This window comes from Chenopodium quinoa, unplaced genomic scaffold (assembly GCF_001683475.1).
Source record: "Chenopodium quinoa cultivar QQ74 unplaced genomic scaffold, ASM168347v1, whole genome shotgun sequence".
Classification (NCBI taxonomy): Eukaryota; Viridiplantae; Streptophyta; class Magnoliopsida; order Caryophyllales; family Amaranthaceae; genus Chenopodium; species Chenopodium quinoa.
Window position 1 is genome coordinate 2,524,229 of NW_018744469.1, and position 25,322 is coordinate 2,549,550.

The window sequence follows — 25,322 nt, forward strand, 5'->3', positions numbered from 1 at the left end:
CGGACGTGCAAGAATGGAAGCAGCTGATCCGCAATATCTTCAATTTTGGCACGGTCGTGCTGAATTTGGCACGGCCGTGCTGAATCTTGCACTGGCACGGGCATGGAAATTGGCTGACACGGGCACTGGCCTGACTTGGCACGGTCGTGTTGCCTGGTCAGAATTGCTTGGGCTGCCTGGCACGGGCGTGCCAAGTGTGGCACAGCCGTGCTACTTGTGCATCTTGTGTAAACTCTTGAAAAACCCCTTAGTTCCTCGTATATGACCAAGGTTGGCTCGATCACGTACCAATGGCTCGGGACCTGACTAAACTCGGTTGATTATACCTGAAAACACATCAAAAACAACCCAAAACCCGTGAAGCACGCAATACAAGGGATATAAGCATAAAAAGGCAATAAACGACCAAAACGGTCCTAAATACGTCCAAAATCATCTTATTATATGCTCTAAAGCGCGCCCTAAAGTGCGCTTATCATGACCCCATTGTCATTGAGTGCAAAGTGGCTAATTAGAAGGTCTGTCGTATCCTCATTGAAACTAGAAGCTTGTTTGATATCATCAGATATAAGTGCTTGTTAAAGCTGAAGTACAAGCCCAGAACCATGCACAAGGTATCTCACCCCTTGGTTGGTTTTGGGGGTGGGTTGTGCACCTAGTCGGACGTATTGACCTACTAATCAGGCTAGGGGAGAAAGGAGAGGGACGCCACAAGGTAGTCTGGTTCTTGGTCGTAGAAGAGTTGATTGCCTATAATCTGATATTGGGCCGACCGACTCTAAACGAATCTAAGGTCGTCATTATTCCATCCTTCATGCTGTTGAAATTTGAGAAGGATGATAGGTTTGTTGGCTCCCTAAACTGGGATCAGAAGACGGCTAGAGAGTGCTACCTCTCAGACGTCAAGGCCGTGGTGGCCGCAGCCGGCCTGGGTAAGGAGCCAATAGACCTCGATGATGTCAAGGAAGCCGAGCCTGCTCCAACAGCAGCCGGCAAGAAGAGAAAGGCCGACCAGTTGGTGGCCATGAAAAAAGAGAAATAATAGCAATCACTAACCGGGGAACGGTTCAATGAACTCTGTCCCCAGCCGGCTGGTGAACACATTGATATTGCATTGACTTGAACAAGGCATGTCCGAAGGATAGTTATCCACTTCTAAAGATAAACAGTCTGGTCGACTCTACAGCTGGACATGCTTTGATGAGCTTTATGGACACCTATTCAGGCTTCCACCACATATTCTTGTGGACAAAAGATCAAGGAAAGACGTTTTTCATCACTGATTAGGGGTTATTCTGCTATATTGTGATGCCGTTTGGCTTGAAAAATACGCATATTACTTTCCAAGGAATGATTAATACTGTCTACATTAATCAAATTCGGAGGAATGTAGAGGCGTACATTGATGACACGATAGTCAAATCCAGGCTACAGACGGATCACCTTGCTAATTTTTGAGTAACCTTTACCACACTCAGGCGGCACAAGATCATGCTCAATTGCAATAAGTGTGTCTTTGGTGTTGAGTCTAGGAAGTTTCTAGGATTTTTGGTTGATTAAAGGGGGATAGAGGCTAATCTAGAGAAGATACAGGCGGTCACTGACATAAAGTCTGAAGTTCGGGCCTGCTCTTGGAACATATTCTGAAGTTCAGAAATGATCTCATAAGCCGTCTCCTTTTCAAAGAAAGTCTTTTGAAGGTCTGGAGGCATAGTGGCCAGCATGATGCAATTGACATCCCGATTGGCCCTTTGCCATCGGTTAAGGGCAGCCTGAGTGACCTCCTCATTAGGAGTGTCGGGAATTTCCTCATCAAGGACGTATTCCTTTTGCTCTTTCATAAGAACAATACATAAGTTCTTTTGCCAATCAAGAAAATATGGCCCACTCAACTTCTCCTTCTCGAGAATTGAGCGTAATGAAAACTGGTTGTTTGAGTTATTTGTAGACATGTTTCTACAATTGAAAGAATATGAAATGAAAAACCATTCATAAACCAATAAGTTTGAAATTTAAAGCATACATGCAAATTTTTAATCTTATTGAGCATTTTATCCACGCATTAACATTAGTCCCTTTTAGACGAGAATAAAATGATTCCAAGATCCCAAAAATCAAAAGGTGATTAAGCATGCTTTGGCTTGTCTTAACACTTAATATTTTAGGGTAAGCAATCCAATTGCTAATAGCTCTAAGCTACTCTTGGTTCGATAAAACGTCGCATCTAATGCTTCCTTGACATTTTATCTCCATTGCCACGACATCTAAGGACTCCTTACTGATATCGTTGAGCTAAACCAAGACAACTTGTATACCTAGTATACCTTACGTTCCTAAGGAAGTAGTGATGCCTCGCTTTAGCGTAGCCCATCACTTACGTGCATTAGTTCTGTAAGTGTTGTTCTTGGATGGCAAATTTTAGCTCAATTTTATAGGGACCTAGGGTTTCTATGTTGGTTGATTTAAGTGAACTTAATTAATCATCGCAACATTTGAAATCCTAAACATGCATCTAACATATCATTCACATATATAACCATAATTTTATATAGAAAACATAAGTAAAAGATGCATTTGACAACTAGCATGACACCTTGATTCTTCAAATCTTCAAGGGTCTTCGATGCACCATCTTGACTTGTCTTCATAGAAACACCGTCTAGAGACATCTCCGCTAAATAAGGAACTACTAGCTACTACGACTAGGATTAATCTAAATATTAAGGTACAAAATACGCAACGGTACGCAGACCGTATTTACATTTACAAAAATACATAACGGATCGCAGTCTGTATTTACTATTCTAATCGGGCCCCACTAGTTCCCATTTTCACAAAACCTGTGAAGCAATATACATTCCATTCATCCATTCACTATATGTGAATGGTCCATGCATTTTACAATGATAAACAAGTAACAATGCATAACACGCGCAAACTAGTAACTGATTTAGGTGGTTAATTTGATTAACGCGCCTAATTAAAACTAGTCAAAGTTGTTAAACATTTTATGTGATTAAGACGCAATTAGTTCAAGTAATTAAAGAAGCTCCCACTAAATTACGCATCTAACTTAATTAATCTATTTAATTAAGCAGGTTAACCCAAAATTTGTCAAAAAATATTTTGCGTGCCGGAGGATTCGACGCCTAGCCTCATTAAAATAATTAAGTAAAATAATTAAAACGGAAAAAATTCGTAAAACACATAGCCCACGTAACAAAAAAATCAAACCACTAAAACCGAATGAATAGCATCCTAGCCATGGGGATAGGCTTGCTAGGCACCAAGGCTGCGGCTTATGCGTGCTTGAGCGCAGGCATGCCTGCCTAGCAAGGCACGCTACGCCTACTGGCTCAAGCAGCATCGCAGCATGCTAGCAGTGTGTGGCTGGTCCTGCCGGGGCTCGCTGCCTTGCCGCCCAACAGCATTTGCGAGCATCGTCCAGCAACCACTCACCACACAGCAAGCACGCACCAAGTGTGCACTCCCAGCCCGCCACACAGCAGCATCATCATGAGGTAGGAGCACCTCCATGTGCACCTAGGCAGCCACATGTGGGTTGCCTGAGCAGCCCGGCTAGCCTTGGTGGCGCTTGGGTGATTTTACCTCGATTTGTGTGCAAAAAATCCAAGAATTTCTAGGGGCACTAGCACAAGCAAAAATGGTAGAAAAGTCTACTGTTTGAAAGAGCCGCAAACGAAGGATGGCCAGGCCCCGGTTCCCGGGGTTAGAGTATTCCCTATTATGAGCCTACTCAGAGCAGAACTAAACTAGTTGATTTTCTTTTGCCTATCGGCCGGCCGGCTTTAAGCAACCTTCGCATTTTCTGCTGAGATCCCAAGTCTCCAAGTGGGCCCTCTTGGCCACTCACGACCTTGGCTTTTTAGAGAATCCCGCTCCTATGTCGTAAGACTTGTAGCTTGGCAGTGCTTTTATCTCGAGATTTTAATCTCGATATATGTGCAATATAAAATTAATTCTAAAATTTCCATCACTAACTTGTGTATAATTGAAAAATTGCATCTTCCAATATGAACATTCATTAAATTTCAATAACAAGTTTTGAACTTTGAGCACTTTAATCAACTCAAAAATGATTAAATCTAAAAAATAGTTCAACAAGAAATTTAGCGATCAAAGTTCCAACCAAATAAACAAGTAATGATTATATCTTTAACATATTAGGAACTTCAAAATTACAAGTTCACCATAAACATTCACACTTGAACCAATTTATTTGCAAAAATGTGATAATTTCAAGTTTGTGTAAAAAATGAACTCACCAAATTAAGCACCAATTATGAATTTGTAAACATGCTTAATAAGGTTTATAATTGCAGTAGATTAGTGATGCAACCATACATTTAACCTACCTTTTAACATGCCATAATTAATCAAGGTTTAAAGATTTAAAAATTTTCGTCAAAAAAAAAATTCCCTCGAAAAACATGTTTCTAGGTGGATTTTGGCTTTTGGATAACCCTCAAAAAGGGTCAAAAAAGACTTAGAACATCGATTCCACCCAAAAATATCACTATTTTTGAGTCAAAATCTGGGTTTGTTGGCCAAAATTAGCAAAATACAAGATTAAAACTAATTAAAACGAGCTTCTAATATAATTAGAAAGCAAACACCAGAATTTAAATCCATTTTAAATCACCTCAATTAATTATTAGTTACAATAATTAAAATGAGCGCGGCTCCGATACCTCTATTGAGTTTCGTAGAGTCCAACTCTACGCGGAAGAGAAACCCGCACAAGACCCGCTCACTAATTAAAGCAACTAAACATGCAATCACAAAATTAACAACATAAGAGAGAGAAAGAGAAAAGACATTCTTACCCTTGACGCGTGCTTCGCTCGATTCTCGAGCTTTTACTTTAAAGCTCGGCCTCGCAAGTGCGACGGCCTCCTACGGCTCGCACCCTCGATCTGACCCGAACGGTCTTAATGCCGAAGGTTAGTCGGGATATCTGACGTTTTTGTTTGTAATACTCTAATGACTCATCTAATCCTTTGGATTGATTCGTCGATTCAGATCGGTTATTCGATAGGGGTGCGACCCAAAGGGTTTAGTCAAGATTAAGCTGTAATATTAATTATGCATTAATATTACTGATCGGAAGCACCCTCCACTTAGGCATTCCAATTATTTAACCTCAATGAAGAATTAGCTTTATAATAATTCCGAACCTTTTATCGGAATAATACACTTGTTGTAAGGACACCATTATTTTCACTTGAGAGGATCATAGCATTCATAATTATGGTATATGCGATGAGAATGTTTTGATTTTCCTCTTATAGTGATGTATAGGCCATTAGACTCACGTGATGAAGTTTTGTCAAGCAATATTGCAGCCACTTCATTAGTTGTGGGAGCATTATAAACCAGTTCATCTAGGACTCTGCTTTTGTTTATAGTAATTTGTATGTCTTCATGAATGTCGAGGTCTTTCAAGGACCTAAATAAGTGAGCGTAGGGATTATCACGATAAACTTCCATAAGTATGACTATAATATCTTGCATAATCTCTAGGAAGTTTATAATTCTGGCAGCTGCCACATAATGAGCTGAGCATCATATAAATATAGTTGTACGTATTTCGGTAGCATGGCTGGGCTAGCAAGGGGCGTAGCAGCAGCTCGCTCATGGGGCAGCAACGTCTAGCAAGCGTGCTAGGCCATGCGAGCAGCAAATGCGCCCAGCACGAGGCCCAGAACGCAAGCTGGCTTGTGCGTGGGCTGGTTGTGCCGCACAGCAAGGCTAGCAGCCAGGCCTTGCGCCAATGCCTAGCCATAACACTTGCGTATGGGAGCTTTTGCGCGTGGGCCAAGAGCTTGTGTGTGTGGGAGCTTGTGTGTGTGGGTTTGTTTGGGAAGGAAGGGGAGGGTGGTTCCCCCCCTGTGGTCCTCACCTAACCCCTTGCTCACCACTTGACAGTTATCGTTTGTTGATTTATTTGCATGGCCTTCATCACTAGATATTAAATCAGGCAAGTAATGATAAATCTGGTCATGCAATTTTAAAACATAAATTCCTTTGTGTGTTTTCGCATCAAAGTTTCCACCTGTGAGGAGGGTGTACCCATCGTAGGGGATCCTTCTCATCTATGCCCATGACCCTTTAAAATCCTAGGACTTTATACTTTTTATGGTGTGTTAGGATTTGAATTCTTGGCTGTTAGGGGGGCCTTGAATTAGAGTTGATTCTATTATTACGCTTTTTTGTAAGAAACTAATAAGAAGTTGCCAATGACTTTTAGGAAAACCCATAAACCTCGTTCATGCCTTTCTCCCAAGTAAGGTTTAAGGGATATTTAGCATGAATCATAAGTTTACCCATGCCCAAATTGGTCTACTTGTGCTAAAAATGAGTTCGGGAGCGAAGGTACTAAAATAACGTTCCTTTTAGGGAGGAATTGCTATTCTCCCAAGTGCGGCCTCCTTCTCCTCTATTCCCATGACCCTATAAAAGCCTAGGACTTTATACTTTTTAAGGTGTGTTATGATTTGAATTCCTGACTTTTAGAGGGGCCTGTTTTGATTCACAATAATAGGAAGCCCTATGATTAATAGCAGCGCCCAACATTGACGCACCAAGCGACAGCCTTTCTAGCAGCGCATAGGCATCAGCCCAGCATGCGTGGCTCGCAAGCAGCACACATGCACTAGCTGGCCGCGCATGCATTGCGGCTGGCTGTGCGTGTGTATGCTGGCTGGCTGGGCAGGCTGCCCAGCCTTGGTGCTAGGCGCTAGCTGGCAGCCTTGGCAGCCAAGGCAAGCTGCCAGCCAGCCACTTGGCTTGATAGTCCGATTTTGCTAGTGGGGACCAAAGGTTGGTCTTTGCCTTAGGGAGCAAGGTGGGTTGGTCCCTTCCCTTGGTGGTCCTGACCTTCTCCCTCTCCTCCTATTTCCACTTGTAATTTGGTGATTGAATTGCAATTTTATTTTGTTTTGATTAAAATAAAATGGGAAAATTGCAAATCTCCCACATTAATTGAGAATGGGAAATTAAAGTTCATTTCCCTATAAATACCCAAGTTTTGGGATTTGGGAAGAACACTTGAATGGAACTAAAAAGACATCTCCTTAGAAAAGTGAGAAAACCTTAAGTTCGTAAAACACTAGTTTTTTCTGGTCAAGTCCCGACTAACCATCGGGACTAAGACCGTTTGGGTCGGGTTTGTAAGTACGAGCCGTTGGAGACCTTCGCATTTGTGGGGTTCAAGTTTTGAAGTAAGAGCTCGGTTCGAGCGAAGCACGTGCCAAGGGTATGAATGTCTTTTTCTTCTCTCTCTTAATTGTTGTTTAATTGGAGAATAGTTGCCTTAATTAGTGGGCGGGTTTCTCTTCCGCGTAGAGTGGGACTTTACAAAACCCAACAGCGGTATCGGAGCCGCGCTCACTTTAATTATTGTAACTAATAATTAATTAAGGTGATTTAAAATGGATTTAAATTTCTGGTTGTGCTTTCTAATTAAATTAGAATCTCATTTTAATTAGTTTTAATCTCATATTTTTTCTAATTTTGGTTGACGAACCCAGATTTCGACCTAAAAATAGTGATTTTTGGGTGAAATCGATGTTCTAAATCAATTCTGATCCATTAGGGTTGTCCAGAAGCTAAAATCCAGCCAGAAACTTGTTTTTCGAGGGGTTTTTTGTTTTTGACGAAATTTTTTAAATCTTTTAACCTTGATTATTTATTGCATGTTGAAGGTAGATTAAATGTATGGTTGCATCCCTAATCTACTAAAATTATAAACCTCATTAAGCATGTTTATGAAGTCATAATTGGTGCTTAATTTGGTGTGTTCATTTTTCACATAAACTTGAATTTTTCACATTGTTGCAAATAAATTGCTTCAAGTGTGAATGTTTATGGTGAACTTGTAATTTTTGAAGCCCCTAATATTTCAAAGATCCAATCTTTAATTGTTTATTTGGTTGGAACTTTGATTGCTAAATTCCATGTTGAACTACTTTTTGGGTTTAATCATTTTTGTGTTGATTAATGTCCTAAAAGTTCAAAACTTGTTATTGAAATAAAATTTAATTAATCTTCATGTTGGAAGATGTAATTTTTCAATTTTACACAAGTTGTTGTTGGAAATTTTTGATTGGATGAAAGGGTTTAATTTTCCAACCCCTTTAATTTTCACTAGTAGAAAAAATGAAATAGGCACCCCCCTTTAGCACCGGTTCTTGAAAACCGGTGCCAAAAGAAATGGGCGGGATTGAAAAAATTAGTGTTGGCACCGGTTCCAACCAAAACCAGTGCCAATCATTAAATTAGCATCGGTTTAAACCAGTGCCAACTAATTAAAAAAAAACCAGGGTCCTGCGTGCTTTTCTTTCTTTCCCTCCGTTTTTTCCATCTTCTGTTTTCACTCTAGTTTTCACCCTCTCTTCCACGCACCATCCCGAATTTCACCTTCTCCATTGAAGGGTTTACGAGCTTTCTCACTCTATTGAAGCATCACCTCCTTCTCTCTCCATATCTCTAGCCACCATTGAACTTGTGCTTTATATTCTCCATTGAACCCAATTCTGAGCTTTCTCACCTCCATTGAAGCAGCTTCAAGGTAAGGTAATGTTGTCTTCTTAATCTACTGAATTCCTTCGCAATCTAGGGTTTGTCGTTGATTTGGTTTTCAATTTCGTAATTTTAGGGTTCTGGTTTTAGTAAGTAGGAGAAGGAGAGAGTAGGTCCTACCCGCCGCCACTCACCCTTCACTGGCCAGCCTCCGTTCCCCTCAGCCATCCTTTGTGCATCGGCCACCGACCACCAGGTAATGGTTTTTCCTTTTTTTTCGTTTTTAAAAAAACATTTCTAACCCTAACCCTTGATAGTTGCATATCTGCTTTACTAGTCTCCTAATTCTCAGTTTTTCTTTTGAGTTTAAGAGTGCAATGGCCAGAAGATTTTTCTTACTTGTGTACCTTCATATTTATTCAGATGTAGATATTTGCCTTGTTCTGTATTCCTGTTATGATGTTTCTGAAGGCTTTTCCTTGTATTTTTTCTTTCCTTATAGCCCGTTGTCCACATCATTTGCACAGCCTTCTGGAATGTCTTTATCTCCAAGTATTACGACGAAATGTATATGCTGTTTGATTAGGGGATTTTTCCCTACCAATCACCATCTGACAAATGGACCATTCAGGCTCTGCCAAGTGTCCTCCACATGGACCAATTAGAGCCTGCCACGTGTCAAGTGTTGACTAGTCCACCTTGGACCTCTTATGCCACGACACGTGGCCTCCCCCATGCCAAATGGGAAAACCGGCCACCTAGGCCCAAAGTCTTGTGGAAGCCCAATCAGCCCTAGGTTGACCTAACCTAGGACTGGCACACATCCCAAGGCATATAAATACCTTCATTAATCCTCATTAAAGAGGATTCAACAATTAATTACTCTCACCTAGAGAACCTAAACACATTGATCACTCCTCCCCTAGAGGAACCAGATCTCCCAACCTTTAACTTTTTCCGCACTTATTACTCCTCAAACAAGTACTAACTTGACCGTCGGAGGCGGAACTCCAACCATAAGGAGTCTCCGTTGTTTTGCAGGTACAGGCGCAAGGAGACCAGTCCCGGAATTGTAACTCTCCCGCATGACATCAAAAACCCATCTTGGCGCCGTCTGTGGGGAGAGTACTTTCGAGATGGAATCATAGTCTGTACCGAATTAGAGCGAGAGGCGTCCTATGGACGACCCTCAGGTCTATAGTGACCAGGATACTGACAATGAGGTCGAGGTTGAAACTCATACGGCCCCAGACGGGACCTTACGAGCTCGACAAACCCGTTCCTCTGAAAAGAAGAAACGAAAAGATTGCTAGGTTGGATCTAGTAAACCTGCCGGCCAGCCGCTTGATCATCAACAGGTGGCCGAGGGATCTACTCCCATCACTAGAAGTGAACTCATGACTTTCATGAATAACTTCAAAGGGGAGATCCAAGATCTTATTAATAAGAAGACGCATGCTCCCTCTAAGGAGCAGTCGGCTAGAAAACCTTCTTAGTTTGGAAGGAGGAAGCCTGTACAGGGTCGAGAGGCGACTCCTCACCCTAATTATAGGAAGTGGGAGCCGCCTGTGATTGACTTAACAAAGTATCGCTTTCCCTCACCAGGGAAGAGAAAGCCCATTCGTCATGTTCAAGCGGATGGGTCAAAGAAAACTTACTCAGATGCTCGATTGTTACTAGAGAAGAAGAAGAATGACCGACTGTTAGAATCGGCCTCTACTTCCAATTTTCAAGACAGTCTTCATAATACCTCCATGAGGTATTCCCAATCCAACTATGAGAGTCAGACAGGCGGCACCTCCCGTCGGTCCGGATCCTACAAAGACCAGCCGGCTCTGCATGTGCCACACAAGTCATACGTGTCGCAGCAACAATATTTCTTGTAGCCTCCTCTGTTTGGAGGGAAGACGGCAAGAAACATCCAACCTTTGGACTGGCAACTTAATTCCATTCACCAAGGACGGACCGCCAAGAGTTCATTCCCAGAAATTGTCATCACAGAAGAGGATCTGGGAGGTGTTAGGGGGCCGCTTGATGACCCCATTATCATTGAATGTAAGGTGGCCAACCAAAGAGTTGGCCAGATCCTCATAGATACCGGCAGTTCCTCTGATCTCATCAGCAACAAGTGCTTGGCAAAGCTCAAGTACAAAACTGACTGCATACATCCGGTATCTCACCCTTTAGTAGGGTTTGGAGGAAGTGTTGTACACCCAGTGGGACGAGTGGATCTACCCATCGGTTTGGGTGAGGAAGGGGAGGGCCGTCACAAGGTGGTTCGGTTCTTAGTTGTTGAAGAACTCTCGGCCTATAACATGATCTTGGGATGACCCACCCTGAACAACTCTAAAGCTTTCATTATTCCCTCTCTTATGCTGCTCAAATTTGAGAGGGATGATGGAACAATCGGCTCTCTAAGGGGAGATCAGAAGATGGCACGAGAGTGCTACCTCTTAGATATTAAACCCACTGTAGCGGCTGCTGGCCCAAGTGGAGAGAACAATCACCTTGAACAAGTCAAGGAGGATGCGCCTGCCCAAGCAGCAGGCGCCAAGAAAAGAAAGGCCACCCAGCTAGGGGCCGAGAGAAAAGAAAAAAGATAGCAATCACTAGCAGAGGAACGGTCAGACGAATTCCGCCCTCAGCCGACTGGTGAGCATACGGTTGTCGTCTTAGACGACTCACGTCCTGACCGAACAGTCAAAGTTGGGATGACTGCTCTTGCGGTACTGGGTGAAGATTTTCACCAACTCTTGAAGGAATTCAAGGATATCTTTGCATTTGAGGTACATGAGAAGCCAGGCATCAGTCCAGACTTGGCAGTGCATAAGCTAGCTGTGGATCCGAAAAAGAAGCCAGTCCGGCAAAAGAAACAGAACCATGGTGAAGAAAGAAGCCAAGTGGTCGCCGCCGAGGTTAAAAAGTCGCTTGATGCAGGGTTCATTCAGCAATGTTATTTCCCAAACTCGGTTGCAAACGTTGTGTTAGTAAAGAAGCCGAATGGTACCTGCCGAATGTGTGTGGACTACACTAATTTGAACAAGGCGTTCCCCAAAGATAGCTATCCATTGCCTAAGATTGACAGCCTAGTCGAATCAACAGTCGACCACGCTTTAATGAGCTTCATGGATGCCTACTCTGGCTTTCATCAAATTCCTTTGTGGAAGAAGGATCAGGAGAAGACGGCCTTCGTCACTGATCAAGGGTTGTATTACTACACGGTCATGCTGTTTGGTTTGAAGAACGCCCCTGCCACCCTCCAAAGAATGATAAACACGCTCTTCTTTGACCAAATTAGAAGGAATGTCGAGGCATACATAGATGATATGATTATAAAGTCCAAGCTTCATACGGACCATCTGATTAATCTCCGAAAAACATTCACCACACTCAGGCGGCACCATGTCATGCTCAATCCCAAGAAATGTGTGTTTGGAATTGAGTATGGGAAGTTCCTCGGATTTCTCATCAATCAGAGAGGTATAGAGGCGAACCATGAGAAAGTACAGGCGGTCAAAGACATGCAGTCGCCTTGAACAGTCCGAGAGGTTTAGACGTTAATAGGTTGTCTGGCGGCCCTGGGAAGAATTCTCAGCCGATCAGGCGACAAGTGTCTTTACTTTTTTCGGCAATAAAGAAGAAAGTCGGGTTTAAATGGGAGCCGGATGCTGAGGCGGCCTTCCAAAAACTGAAAGTCCGTCTGCATTCCTTACCAAGGATGGTCAGTCCCTTGCCCAAAGAAGTGCTCTACATGTACCTCGCAGTGTCTGACCATGCTCTAAGTGTCATCCTCCTTGCTGAAAGAGACGGTTGTCAGCTCCCGGTCTACTTTGTCAGTCATGTGTTGAAGAATGCTGAGTTGAGGTACCCCCTAGTGGAAAAATTCAGTCTTGCCCTATTCATGGCAGTTAGAAAATTGAAGCCTTACTTCTTGGCACATTCAGTCGTTGTATACACTGATCAGCCAACCAAGCGGCCACTGACAACTATGGAGTCGTCAGGTCGAATGATCAAATGGGCGATAGAGATTCAAAGCCTTGAAATTTCATTTGAGCAAAGAAAAGCAGTAAAGGGGCAAGCAATTGCTGATTTTATTGTAGAGATGACTCGGCCCACGGATTCTCAAGTTCCAGACCAAGTTTGGAAGGTCTATGTGGACGGGAGCTCCACCTCAAATGGTTGTGGAGCAGGCGTCATATGTCAGTCGCCAGAAGGCGACATGTATGAGTATGCTCTACGTTTTAACTTTCAAGCGTAGAACAACGAGGCGGAATATGAAGCTTTACTGGCTGGAATCCACATGTGCAAGGCGGCTGGGGCAAGAAAAATAGACGCCTGCTCTGACTCACAGTTGATAGTAAGTCAGTATAACGGAGAATACGAAGCAACCCATCCGGCCATGATTAAATATTTGCAGGTGGTACGACAAGCGGCCGGGTCACTTGAGGAGATTCATCTAACTCAAGTACCAAGGTCCGAAAACAACCAGGCGGATGCTCTCTCAAAGTTGGCCTCCTCGGCCTCCTGTGATACTCAAAGAATCGTCTTCTAGGAAGTTATGGAGAAGAGAAGTATCGAAGAAGAGCCTATTGGAATCCTTGACAAAAGCTCAACATGGATGGACGACATCCGAGCATATTTAACATCCGACACCTTGCGGAATGATCACTCCCAGGCGGCCCTGCTGAAAAAATGGGCGGCCAGCTTCGAAATGTGCAAGGGTGAGCTCTTTAAGAAGGGTTATCTTCTCCCCCTCTTAAAGTGTGTGACCCCAGAAAGAGGACGAGAGGTCCTAGAAGACCTACATTCAGGGTATTGTGCTTCGCATGTAGGCGGCAGGTTGCTTGCTCAACGAGCAAGGCGGCAAGGTTACTTTTGACCTACCTTAGAGGCAGACGCCATGGAAATGGTGAAAAAATTTTGCTAGAGGTTTGGCAAGTTAATCCATCGTCCGGCTACTGATCTCACTGCCATCCATAGCCCACTACCGTTTTCTAAGTGGGGCATGGATATCCTAGGTCCCTATACGCCTGCTACAGGCGGCAGGAAGTACATACTTGTTGTAGTCGACTACTTCACCAAATGGGTTGAGGCTGAGGCTGTTAAGGGAATCAATACGAAGGATGTGATCTCATTCATCTGGAAAAATGTCATCACTCGGTTCGGGGTGCCCATGTCTATGGTTTTTGATAATGGTCCCCAATTTGAGACGCCTGTTCTCAAAAATTGGCTGGGAGACCAGGGCATCTCACACTGCTTTACATCAGTTGGCCGTCCTCAAGCAAACGACCAAGTAGAAGCTTTCAATAAGATCATCTCAGACGGTCTTAAGAAGAAGATTGAACGAGCAGGCGGTCTATGGGCAGACGAACTACCACATGTTCTCTAGGTCATTAAGACGACTGAAAAAGGGTCGACTGGAGAAACTCCATTCCTCCTAACTTATGGGGTAGAAGTTGTTCTTCCAATTGAACACTACGAGCCGACTCTTCGAATAATGTTGTATGACGAAGAGGTGAACTGGGAGTCCATGCGCCTGACATTGGACTCACTTCCGGAACGAAGGGGCAATGCAGCCCTGCGCCATGAAATCTACCGCCTGAGAATGACAAGGTCATATAACAAAAGAGTGCACAGGCGTCCACTCAAAGTGGGGGACTTTGTACTAAGAAAAATGGAAGCAGTCGGTAAGGCTAATGAGTCAGGAAAATTAACTCCCAACTGGGAAGGACCCTACTGAATCTATGAAGAGGTCCGGGACGGCACCTACTGCCTGGAAACACCAGACGGCCAACCCTTGCCTTGAACTTGGAATGTAGATAATCTAAAGAAGTATCATTTTTGAATGATGTAAATAGCCAAGAGATACTAATAAAAGTTTGCTATTTTGCTTCATCTATTTTGTACTATGAGAGGCATGCCGCCTGCTCCATTAGCAGCCGGCTACTCTCCCTCTTCTCATCAATTGAGGGGCATACCGACTGGTAAAATAGTCGGCTACTCTCCATTTCACTCAAATATACATTCAATTAAGAGGGGCACGCCGCCTGTAGCTATACAGTCGGCTACTCTTTCGCCATGAACTACCTAAGGCCTATGGCCGAATGATCTGACCAGGCGCCCAGCCAACTGATCCAATCTTTAAACTAAAACGACATGTCCCAACATTATAGCTGGTGTCCGGCGGCATCCCTCCGGATGAAATTCGTCGCAGAGAGCAACTCCCTTTTGGATGGAACATTGTTCTATAAAATAATTACACGGCACCCAGACGACTGTCTCCAAGGACAACCACGTAGCCGTTTTTGAGACAAGGATAACTCTAACACTAAACCAGACAAGTGTTAGCAGTTGACATCCGCGTCGGATGACCGTCTGTATTACATGGGATAAGTACAGACGGTACCTCTTGAGTAAATAGACAACAAAAGTTGGTGAATCAAGCGGATCAGCCGGCCTCCGCTGCCTGGTACCTCTACTTCTCAAAGCATAAAAGAGTAAGTTACTCTCTCATACTTAGTAAGGATCCAAAAAGGTATGACGAGCCCGCTTGTCTAAAGGCGAACCAGAGCTCTCGTACCACGACCCTTACTAAGATTATTTCTTTTCAAACCAAACATGTTTGAAAATCTGGTTCGTAGGTCGACTGCTTTTTGGCAAACAGGGACTCAAGAACTATTCCTATTTTGACAAACAGGCGGGCTGGTTATAAGCGGCCTGTTCCTTTCTTACATGAAAAAGTTAAATAAACCTAAAGTATTTCCTAAAATACGTTGGGGTCCGACTGGGTAAATGGCCGACTGATTGCCTAACCTAGAACCAAGACAACCAGTCGTCTAGGGGCATAGGCAGTCGGTACCTAGTACCTGTTCGCAATCTTGCAATCTTTGGCTTATGATAAGTTACAAATTTTAAAACAATTTTAGCCGAAACAGTCGGTATGACATACAAGCGGATAGTAGGATCCTCTATACTTTGCAAAAATAAATCTTAAAGCAAAATTCTGTGAGCAAAGACGACCGAAAGATGGTCGCCGAATTCATATAAACAGCCGGCCATAAAGACAAGCAAAATATTCAATAACCCTGGCCCCTTGGCCGGGTAAAGTGATACAAGAACAAACGGCACGCAAGCCGGAGAAAAGTTTGACAAAATGAAAGCTTTAAACATTGGGAGGAGCTTGAGTTTCAACTGCCGCCTGTTCGAGCTTAACGTCGGGTGCTCGATTCTTCAAAGCCCCCTCTTTTGACGACTCGCCTTCAGGGGCAGGAGCTTTATGCGCATCCACCTCTATCGGTTGCAGGGCCACCTCCTCTTCCTCCTCTGAGCTGGAGTCAACCGCCTCGTCTTCCTCAGATGCATGCCTCATGATCTGTTGGTTGTACGTTTCAGTACAAGAGTTGATTTTTTTCTCCCAGGCGACATAGTGAGCTTTTGGGAAGAGGGTTGTCCAGGTCATCTTCTCTTCATAATTTGAGTCGAGTCCTCCATCATGGCTTGAGCTAAAGCCATCTTTTCAGCCTCGGCCTTCGCATTAAGATCTTTGGTGATGGCCGCCTCCTGCTTCTCCAGGCGCTCCTTGAGTGTGTCAAGAGACGTCTGCAGACCTTTAGCCTTATGGCCAATGTTTTTAAGGGGCCGCAGCTCATCTTTGGGGCTCTTGACCGCCTGCTCCAGCTCGTTGTTCTTCTTCTTGGCCGCCTCTAACTCAGCGCGGATAGTGGAAGTGGCCTGCGCCTGATAATAAAGAATATCAGTTGTCAAAATTTCATTTTGGGCAATTTGAAACATTGCCTTATCAACGTCAGAGGCAGACATAGCTTTAGCAGCCTTTACCTCTTTATTATTGGCGCTAATTGGCCTACGGAGGTCGTGTACTCGCAGCAGGGTCTAAAAAAGAGAAAACCAGGCGTCAGACTTGAAAATAACCAAACAGGCACCAGGTTTGAAAATAACAGTCGGCAGGCAAGGTTGATATTATAAAATTCTAAGTATACCTCAGATAGGAGACCCATGATGTCGTCTAAGTCAAGGGTGCCGACTCCCTTGATCGCATCCCTCTCTTCTAGAGGGATAACCTTGATCATTGACTTGGCCATCTCGACCAAGTCTGGTTCTTGATGGCCGCCTGCATCCAAAGAAGGGAAAGGTCAGAATAATGAAGAAAACATTGAAGAAAAAGTTTAAGTCTAGCAAAGCTATATTATACCTCTCGGCAGCCGACTATCCCTAAGGACTTGTGATGGTTTACCCACACTTTGTGGGGTAATCGGCTGTTTGTCAGCCGACTGTTTCCTGGCAGATCCAGACGTACTCCCAGCAGTCATCTTCCGAACTTTTGAGTCCGGCTGTTGGGAGGAAGAGGGTTTGGAAGTGCCCGCCTGCGAAAAAGATGAATGGTCAATACTACTAATAGTAGACTTTCAAGGCACAGTTTGAAAGATCAGAAACTCACTATGGGCGTCTCCTTGGCAGGAGAATCAGAAGAGGTCCGCTTCTGCTGCATGATGGAGGTCCGCAGCAAGGCGGCCGCCTTCTTTGACGTAGAAATGTGGTCCATAGCTTCAGCTGAAAATAAAACCGCAAAGAGTAAGAAAAAATTCGAAAGCAAGGCCAAAGATGTGTACATATGCTCAAGAGGCCGGCTACCTCTGGAGGACCGACTGCTAAGGCCACAGGCGGCCAAAAAGTACTCGTCATAGAGCCATTGAAACTTTGGGACGCAGTTTAGAGATACTTGCTCTCGTACCCCAGTAGTAGAGTTTGCCCTATTCTCTACTTTGAAGAGTCCTCGATCAAGGATCTCTTCCCTAGCCTTGAGGGGGACAAGCGGCATGCTGCAACCGCCTGCTAGAAGAGGCAGATCCTTGTTCCACCTATTGTAGCACTTGTTTAGCAGCTTGTCAGGGCTGGCAATGATGAGGAAGGTGTTTCTCCAATCCTTCCATTTATTTTCATTGCCCCTCGTCATCAGATAGCTTTTGTGTCTCGTTATTTAATACCAACCGGTACCGCTTGCTTTGGGGGTTCGGCTGAGGTAATTCATATGGGTGAACGCCTCAAAATTCTGCTCCACCCCATGCATTTCACACCCGGCTACATAGCCAAGGATGTTGAACCAGGAATTCGAGGCTAACTGCCATAGCCCCACCTCATTTCCATCGAGGATTTGTTGAACGACCGGATGCAAGGAAAATCGCAGACCAGCCTTAATGGCCGCCTCATAATAGCCAAAGCAGGCGTCCCCATAGCTGGCTCCAGCTGCCAGGTGACGGCATCTTCAGCATCCGGCACAAAAACTTTGAAATTAGGACCCATCACATGGTCCGATAGAAAAGAGTATATTTGCTCTTTCATGGTCTTGATGCGACCCTTTGGAACATGACAATAATAAGGAGTATTCAACTCCCTATGAAAGGCGGATGGTTCCGACCAGTCGTCCCCCTTTTCAGCCGCATGAGACAGTCTCGCCTCATGCAAACGAGAATGCCTTTCCTCTGAGTTTATAGAGAGGCGGCTTGAAGAGCTAGAGTCAGACTCGCTATCAGAAGAGTCCGACTCCTCCCCTCACCCTGAGGGGGCCGACCCATCTTCTTCTTCAGGGATCGTCTGCTGACTGGCCTAGTCAACAGTGAAGTGGGAAGGGGCTACCTTAGCTCCCTCCTTAGAGCTCTCGGCAGAAGGGCCACCTTGGGTCTTTGCGGTATCATGCGGCTGGTCCGACAGTTCACTAATCTAAACCCGGAAAGAGGATTCATCAGAGTTTTCACTCTTCGTCTTTTTTGTTCTTGCCATACTGTCCTGCATAGATACAAAGACAGTAGGATTCCGGGACTTGCGCAAAGTTTGAAGTACCGCAGGGCAATCGACACCCCTAGTCCTAGACTCAGCCGTCCCAGGTGACCGGCTGATTGCTAACCTAGGTCGTGCCGGATGCTTTTGAGGTCTCATTTTCAAAAAAGAAATAAAAAGTGCAAAAGCGAAACAGAAAAAGGATAAAGGAACAAACGGTTACCTGAAACTTAAGTTCTGAAAGAAAGCAGTCGTCCAGAAAGTCAGAGCTCAAGTTCATGGGTCCAAGAGTTCTCTTGAAAAAGTTCGCAAATGTGAACAAAAGACTTGGTCAACATGCCCTTATATAGGGTAGAATTAGAATGCGAAGGATCACTTCTTAATTCAAAAAATGAGCGGGAAAAATGCTCGGCCCATCATAGGGCGACACATGTAGCAGGTCATCGTCTGTTACAGGCCGACACCTGTCACAGGTGACATGTGAACAGTCACGTGCCACCTGTGAGGGGCAAATGATTAGGGGATTTTTCCCTACCAATCACCGTCTGACAAATGGACCATTTAGGCTTTGCCAAGTGTCCGCCACATGGACCAATTGGAGCCTGCCACGTGTCAAGTGTTGACTAGTCCACCTTGGACCTCTTATGCCACGACACGTGGCCTCCCCCATGCCAAATGGGAAAACCGGCCATCTAGGCCCAAAGTCTTGTGGAAGCCCAATCAGCCCTAGGTTGACCTAAACCTAGGACTGACACACATCCCAAGGCATATAAATACCTTCTTTAATTCTCATTAAAGAGGATTCATCAATTAATTACTCTCACCTAGAGAACCTAAACACATTGATCACTCCTCCCCTAGAGGAACCAGATCTACCAACCTTTACTTTTTCCGCACTTATTACTCCTCAAACAAGTACTAACTTGACCGTCGGAGGCGGAACTCCCACCATAAGGAGTCTCCGTTGTTTTGTAGGTACAGGCGCAAGGAGACCAGTCCCGGAATTCTAACTCTCCCGCAGGACATCAAAAAACCCCGAAACACTGTTTATGTGATTGAATGTTTTATTGTCACAATAACTATAAAAAGCTCACTACGCTAGTATTTTTATATAAATTTAGATATGATAGAGGTGTACATTGCGGATAGTGAGAGTAGCTCTTTTAGAGCTCTTGATCTTAAGACAGGTGGATCAAGATTGCTGGTTGCAGTGGCACTTCTCATTCTCCTGTTTAGCCTGCAGCGATATGGTACCAGTAAAATGGGATTCATAGTTGGCCCTGATTTATTTATATGGTTCTGCTGTCTTGCTGGCATTGTAATCCACAACTTGCTGAAGTATAATCGAGATGTCTGGAAGGCTTTTAACCCTATCCACATCTACTTCTATTTCAAAAGGAACAACATAGAGGCTTGGTATGCTCTTGGGGGTTGTCTCCTTTGTGCATTAGGTATACACTTTTAGTATACTACTGATGAGATGATTACCCTATCTTGTGCTGGATCTTATTAGATTTGCCCAATTCAATCGTGGTAGATTATTGCACTTCTTTTTCTGTATTGCACTTCCACACACACACACACACGATTACATATGGTTCTTGCTTAGCTAACTATTGACTTCTTCCTATTATTGTTGTTGGTTGGTTTAAATGTCTTCACTCTATTAAAATGGCTAGATCTGAAATTTGCTCTTATGACCTTTCAAACTTACTCACTTGCAAATTTAGAATTAAGATGACTCGGTTTTTTTGAACTATTAGACGGGAATGGACTAGAAATATTCAATTTATTATAACAGATTAGGTAAAATCTGCTCCTTTTGTCGTTGCTTGATGTTGGGGTACAACATTAGAATTTAGACAGCCTAGCATTTTTATTTCTTGACTCCCATGAGTGGCTTGCTGCAAGATCTGAGATCTCACATTTAAGACTAGCCTTGTGAGCCAATGGCTTGATAGTCTGGTGTCATAAAAGATGGCAGGTCCTTACTTTTGCTAGGAGCCTTATGCATATATCTTAATTTTGCAGTGCTGTCAAATATATTGTCCCATGTTCAAAATCACTTAATTTACTTGAAAAATTGATGTTCAGGTTCTGAAGCAATATTTGCTGACCTTTGCTACTTTTCAGTGAGATCAGTTCAGGTAAAGTGGCTTCGGTTATCACCACTTTCTATGCTTTATTGTTTTTATAAGACTATAAAATTGAATCATACAATATCTCACTAATTTTATTCTGGTTGTTTGCAGCTCACTTTTGTGTTTCTTGTATTTCCATGCCTCCTTTTAGGATACCTTGGCCAGGCAGCTTACCTCATGTAGAATCCAGGAGATTGCGCCCAAGCGTTTTACTCATCTGTACCTAGTATGTTTTGTCCTTATACCATAACTCGACTATTTATTCAAGTACGTTTGGGCATGATCATATTCTGGGCATTGCATCATTAGTCATATCATCTCAGGTTTCTTTTGCACTTCAAACTCAAACAACAACCTCTCTCAAATAGAATGAAAATTTGAGAGATGTGAAAGAAGCCTTAGCTTTATTTGTTTTACTGCTATAACTCTTTTTTTCATGTGCATGTTCTAGCCTCCCATTCCCATTCTTACCTTTGGTTAAGCTTGAGGTTAATGTTTCCCATATGGTCTCCTTTTTTACCACCAGAGAGGATGGAAAATCTTCTCATATATATTACTCCTTATTAAATTTGCCTGGGTTTACTCAATGTGAGTGAGTAAAATACAAATTCTATGGCCTTTGATAGCTAGATTGGTTATGGTAAATTTTCATTCGATGACCTATGTAGATGGAGAAGCTATTGTTGTCCCTATGCTCCCATCAGCCGCTAGTGTTGTTTGTTTGTGTGTGTGTGTGTGTGTGTGTGTGTGTGAAATTATTTTTTTTCCCTTTGGTTGTTCTTTCCATTCTTCTTTGCAGCTGATTAGCAACCCAATGTGTAAGCTTTCACTAGGACTTTACTACCCTAGGTACCTTAAAATAGCATGGGATAGTTGGAGCAATGTAGGTTCTTTTATCTACTTCGGGTTGGATGAAGGGTAAGGGTGTTATCTGTAGACTAAAAAGCGCTTTCTTCTGTTCTATCCATTTCTGGGAAAAGAAACACTAATAAAAAATGTTCATTTGCCTTTTCAGGTGGTGCCTTTTGGCCTGTTTTCATTATTGCTAATATTGCTGCACTGATTGCTAGTCGAGATATGACTACTGCTACATTTTCATGTATAAAGAAATCGACGGCACTTGGCTGCTTTCCTCGACTTAAAATTATCCATACATCTCGAAATTCATGGGCCAGATCTACATTCCTATTTTGAACTGGTTTTTGCTTGCGGCCAATGTGGTGTTGGTTTGCTCCGTTCCAAGTATTACGGAGATTGGGAATTCATATGGTAATTTTTATTCCATGGTCTCTCAAATGGCTTTCCTTTTGTTATTAGTCTTTCTTTGAGCTGAAAGAGTGATGAAATAGCTATGAATATTAGGACCTGCTATATATATTTTCTTTGGCACTGGTCCAGAATTGTCTTTGTGAATGTAACTGTGGAAATGAAAATATTTTTGCTGATTGAACATATAAAAAAATTAAATGCAATTTATGTGCACCGATGTTTAGATGTTAAGGTAATTGTAGAAACGTTGAGCCATGGAGGAAGGCTGACAAAGAGCTAAACTAATAGTGAAATGCGATCAACTGAGAAAAAGTGTGCTCCATTGATGTCTTAGGTTGAATCTTTTAAGAGAGTCATGTTGGAAAAGGGTTGATTAGGTTGTCTGGTTGAGTCTATCAAGTGAGATATAGTAGAGGTGATCAACAATGGCCCGAACCGCTAGCCCGGCCCGATCCGACCCGAATATAGGGCGGGTTTGGACAAGCTAAAAATCTTTTTTAGTTAAAAGCCCGAACCCGACCCGAAAAAGCCCGTTTTAGCCCGACAAGCCCGCCACTTTTGGACGGGTTTGGGCATGACATTTGATGTTAAGGCCTGGCCCGACCCGAATTTATGATCACCTCTAAAATATAGGGGTTCATGGCTGGTGCTTTGATTCTATGCTGTTAATTATCTTAATATACGGTTTCTATTACTTCAAACCTAATCAATCCTGTTATATGTCTGATCAACTGAAAAGAAGTGCTTGTGTAGAACCTAAAGATTGGTAAAGGGTCATTTTGAATTATTCTGATTTTCAGAAATGATGTAATGGATAGATCATTAGTATTTAGAGTCCTGTCCCATCTTTCATTGGTGGACCAATTACTCAGGGGTCTAGGTCTTGGTTATTTGGTGAACGAGCCATTTCTTTGGTGGTATGGTATGATGCTTTCTTTTGGAGCTTATGTTGCTTAAGTAGACACAGCTTATGTTGCTTAAGTAGACACAGCAACGAAGAGTAAGTTTGTTACTTATATTTTGCACTCCGGGTCCCGGTGGTGTACTGGACCCCCGGGCACTCCCCCCGAACAATGTAATGGGGATATATTTCTATAAGTATGTGTATTTTTTGAACATTTAGTATTCTAATTTGAATTTTGGTGCATCCATTGCTTTGCTAATGATTAGGGCCTAATATTGGTTGTCTTAATAGGACTGATATTGTAGATTTGTATGGACCTTAGCCAGGATGTGAGCTTTCACTTGCTTTATTTGTACGCTTGGTTGTTGGAACAGTTTGCTTCTAAAATTTAATATAAAGTCAGCAAAAAAAAAAAGTTTCAGCTACTGTTGCTTCCCTGCTGTTGCAGCTGCCTCGGGTTCTGTTCGGTGTTGCAGCTGGGCTCTTGAGTGCTGGGCTCTGGCTGATGTTGTTGTTTCTGGTGCTGACTGGTGGTTTGTTCTGTTGGCCAGTGTGCTAATATTTTTGATGGGTAAAGTATCTTACCTACTAAATATTACATTGCACGGACTGATTACTAATTTACTAGTCCTCAATTAATGTTAAGTGCATGATACAGGCACAACAAGCCTGTAAAGGGAAGAAAAATTAACTGGATGAAGGCAGGTATTTTAGAATCAGACCGTGTAGTAACTGTGAGCCCTTTCTATGCACAAGAGATTGTATCGAGTGTTGAGACAGATGTGAACGAGATGGATGTGCTGGAATGGAATCTAACTACTGATAAGTACATTGGATCTAATTATGATAGATCAACTGTAAGTAACATTAAACAGGATTTTTGCTTTTGTAAACCTTCATGAAATGTCCTAATGTGTTAGTTTTCGCTTCTTTCAGGTTGCATATGCAAAGCCTCTTATAAAGGAAGCTCTGCAAGCAGAAGTTGGTTTACTCGTGGACAGGAATATCCCTTTGATTGGTTTTATAGGCCGACTTGAAGAGCAGAAAGGTTCTGACATTCTTGCAGAAGCAATTCCTCAATTCATCGGGAAAAATGTGCAGATTATTGTTCTTGTAAGAATAAATCTTACCTCAAACATGCCTTTTTATTTTTTAACAAAACCATTTATATGATTTGTTTTCATGATTTTTTTGGAGGAGGAGGGGACAAGAAAGAAGGAAATGGAGAAGCAGATTCAACAGTAAGAAGCTCTCTACCCTCAAAAGGTAAGAGGGGTGACCAAATTCAACATCGCCTTAGCTCATATGATTGTAGCTGATGCTAATTACATGCCGATACCTAGCAGATTTGAGCCCTGTGGGCAAATCCAGCTCCAGGCAATGCGTTATGGAACGGTTTGTGACAACTTTATGCAATTAATTATCCTATTTTTTATGCTTTGTACATCAATATATGAACATGATGACCTATTCTGATCTTTCATTGATCAGGTGCCACTGGTGGACTTATCAATACTGTACAAGAAGGTTTCACCGGATTCCACATGTAACAATCACCTAAACCAAAAAAAAAATCAACCTATTTTATTTTTTTTATACTATTTAGCATAATGATCATTCCTGTACTCTGAAGAGCTGACATTTTGGTGTATAATGGTATATCAGCGTGACGCGGTAGATCCAACTGATTTACAAGCTGTAGTAACAACAGTGAAGAGGGCAATAGAGACGTATGGAACTCTAGCTTCAAGAGAGATGATCCAAAACTGTATGGCACAAGATTTCTCATGGAAGGTAGGATGTGTGAAGTGATCAACAAAGTACACTTTTAGCCAAGTTAATCTCATTTGTCATGGTGCTAATTAATTTGTTGTATTTTCGTTCCTTGCTTTGATTATTTTTGGACGAAAATTGTAATATTACAGCCTTTTTAAATGAAAATATGTAACTTTATATATATATGTTAATGTTTCTATATCAATTTAAGTGAAAAAAATGCAAAAATAAATTTTTTTATTTTTTTCGAGAATTTTTGGCACCAGTTTTGACCAGAACCGGTGCCAAAAGTTTATAAAAAAAAAATTTGACACTTTTTACATCGGTTCAAAGAAAGAACTGGTGCCTAAAGTGTTATTTTTTGCACCGGTTCTTGCTTTGAACCGGTGCCAATAGTATTGAAAATAAAAATAAATAAAAAAAAAAAAACGTGCCATGGTAGTTGGCACCGGTTAACCGGTGCGAAAGCATGTAGTTGGCACCGGTTAACCAGTGCCAAATGCTTTAGTTGGCACCGGTTTTGAACCGGTGCCAAATTTTCATGGATTTGGCATCCCTCAAATACCCAACGGTTCAAAACCGGTGCCTTTTTATCTTTTTCGTCTAGTGTTTGTCAAATCTCATTATTGATTTACATTTGATTAAATTAATTATGAGTGTAGCCCTTCAATTTTTGTAGCATAAAGAAAGACCTAAATTGTTTTAAGAATGGTTCTTGAATAATTTAGGCTTGTGCACCATTAAAAAAGAATTTAATTAAGTGGGACTTGTTTTATTTTCATTTTTGCCCTAAATTGATTCTAAAATTATTTAGAATTAATTTTATGTCACACGTATAACGAGATTAAAATCCCGAAAAAAGGCACGTAAATCGAAGCAAAAACACCCAAGCGCCG

General features: G+C 42.6%; 1 pseudogene; it reads left to right on the forward strand.

The window, feature by feature from the left end:
• Nucleotides 1-20,709: 20,709 nt before the first annotated feature.
• On the forward strand, nt 20,710-24,593 carry LOC110697569 (annotated as a pseudogene).
• The last annotated feature ends 729 nt before the right edge of the window (nt 24,594-25,322 follow it).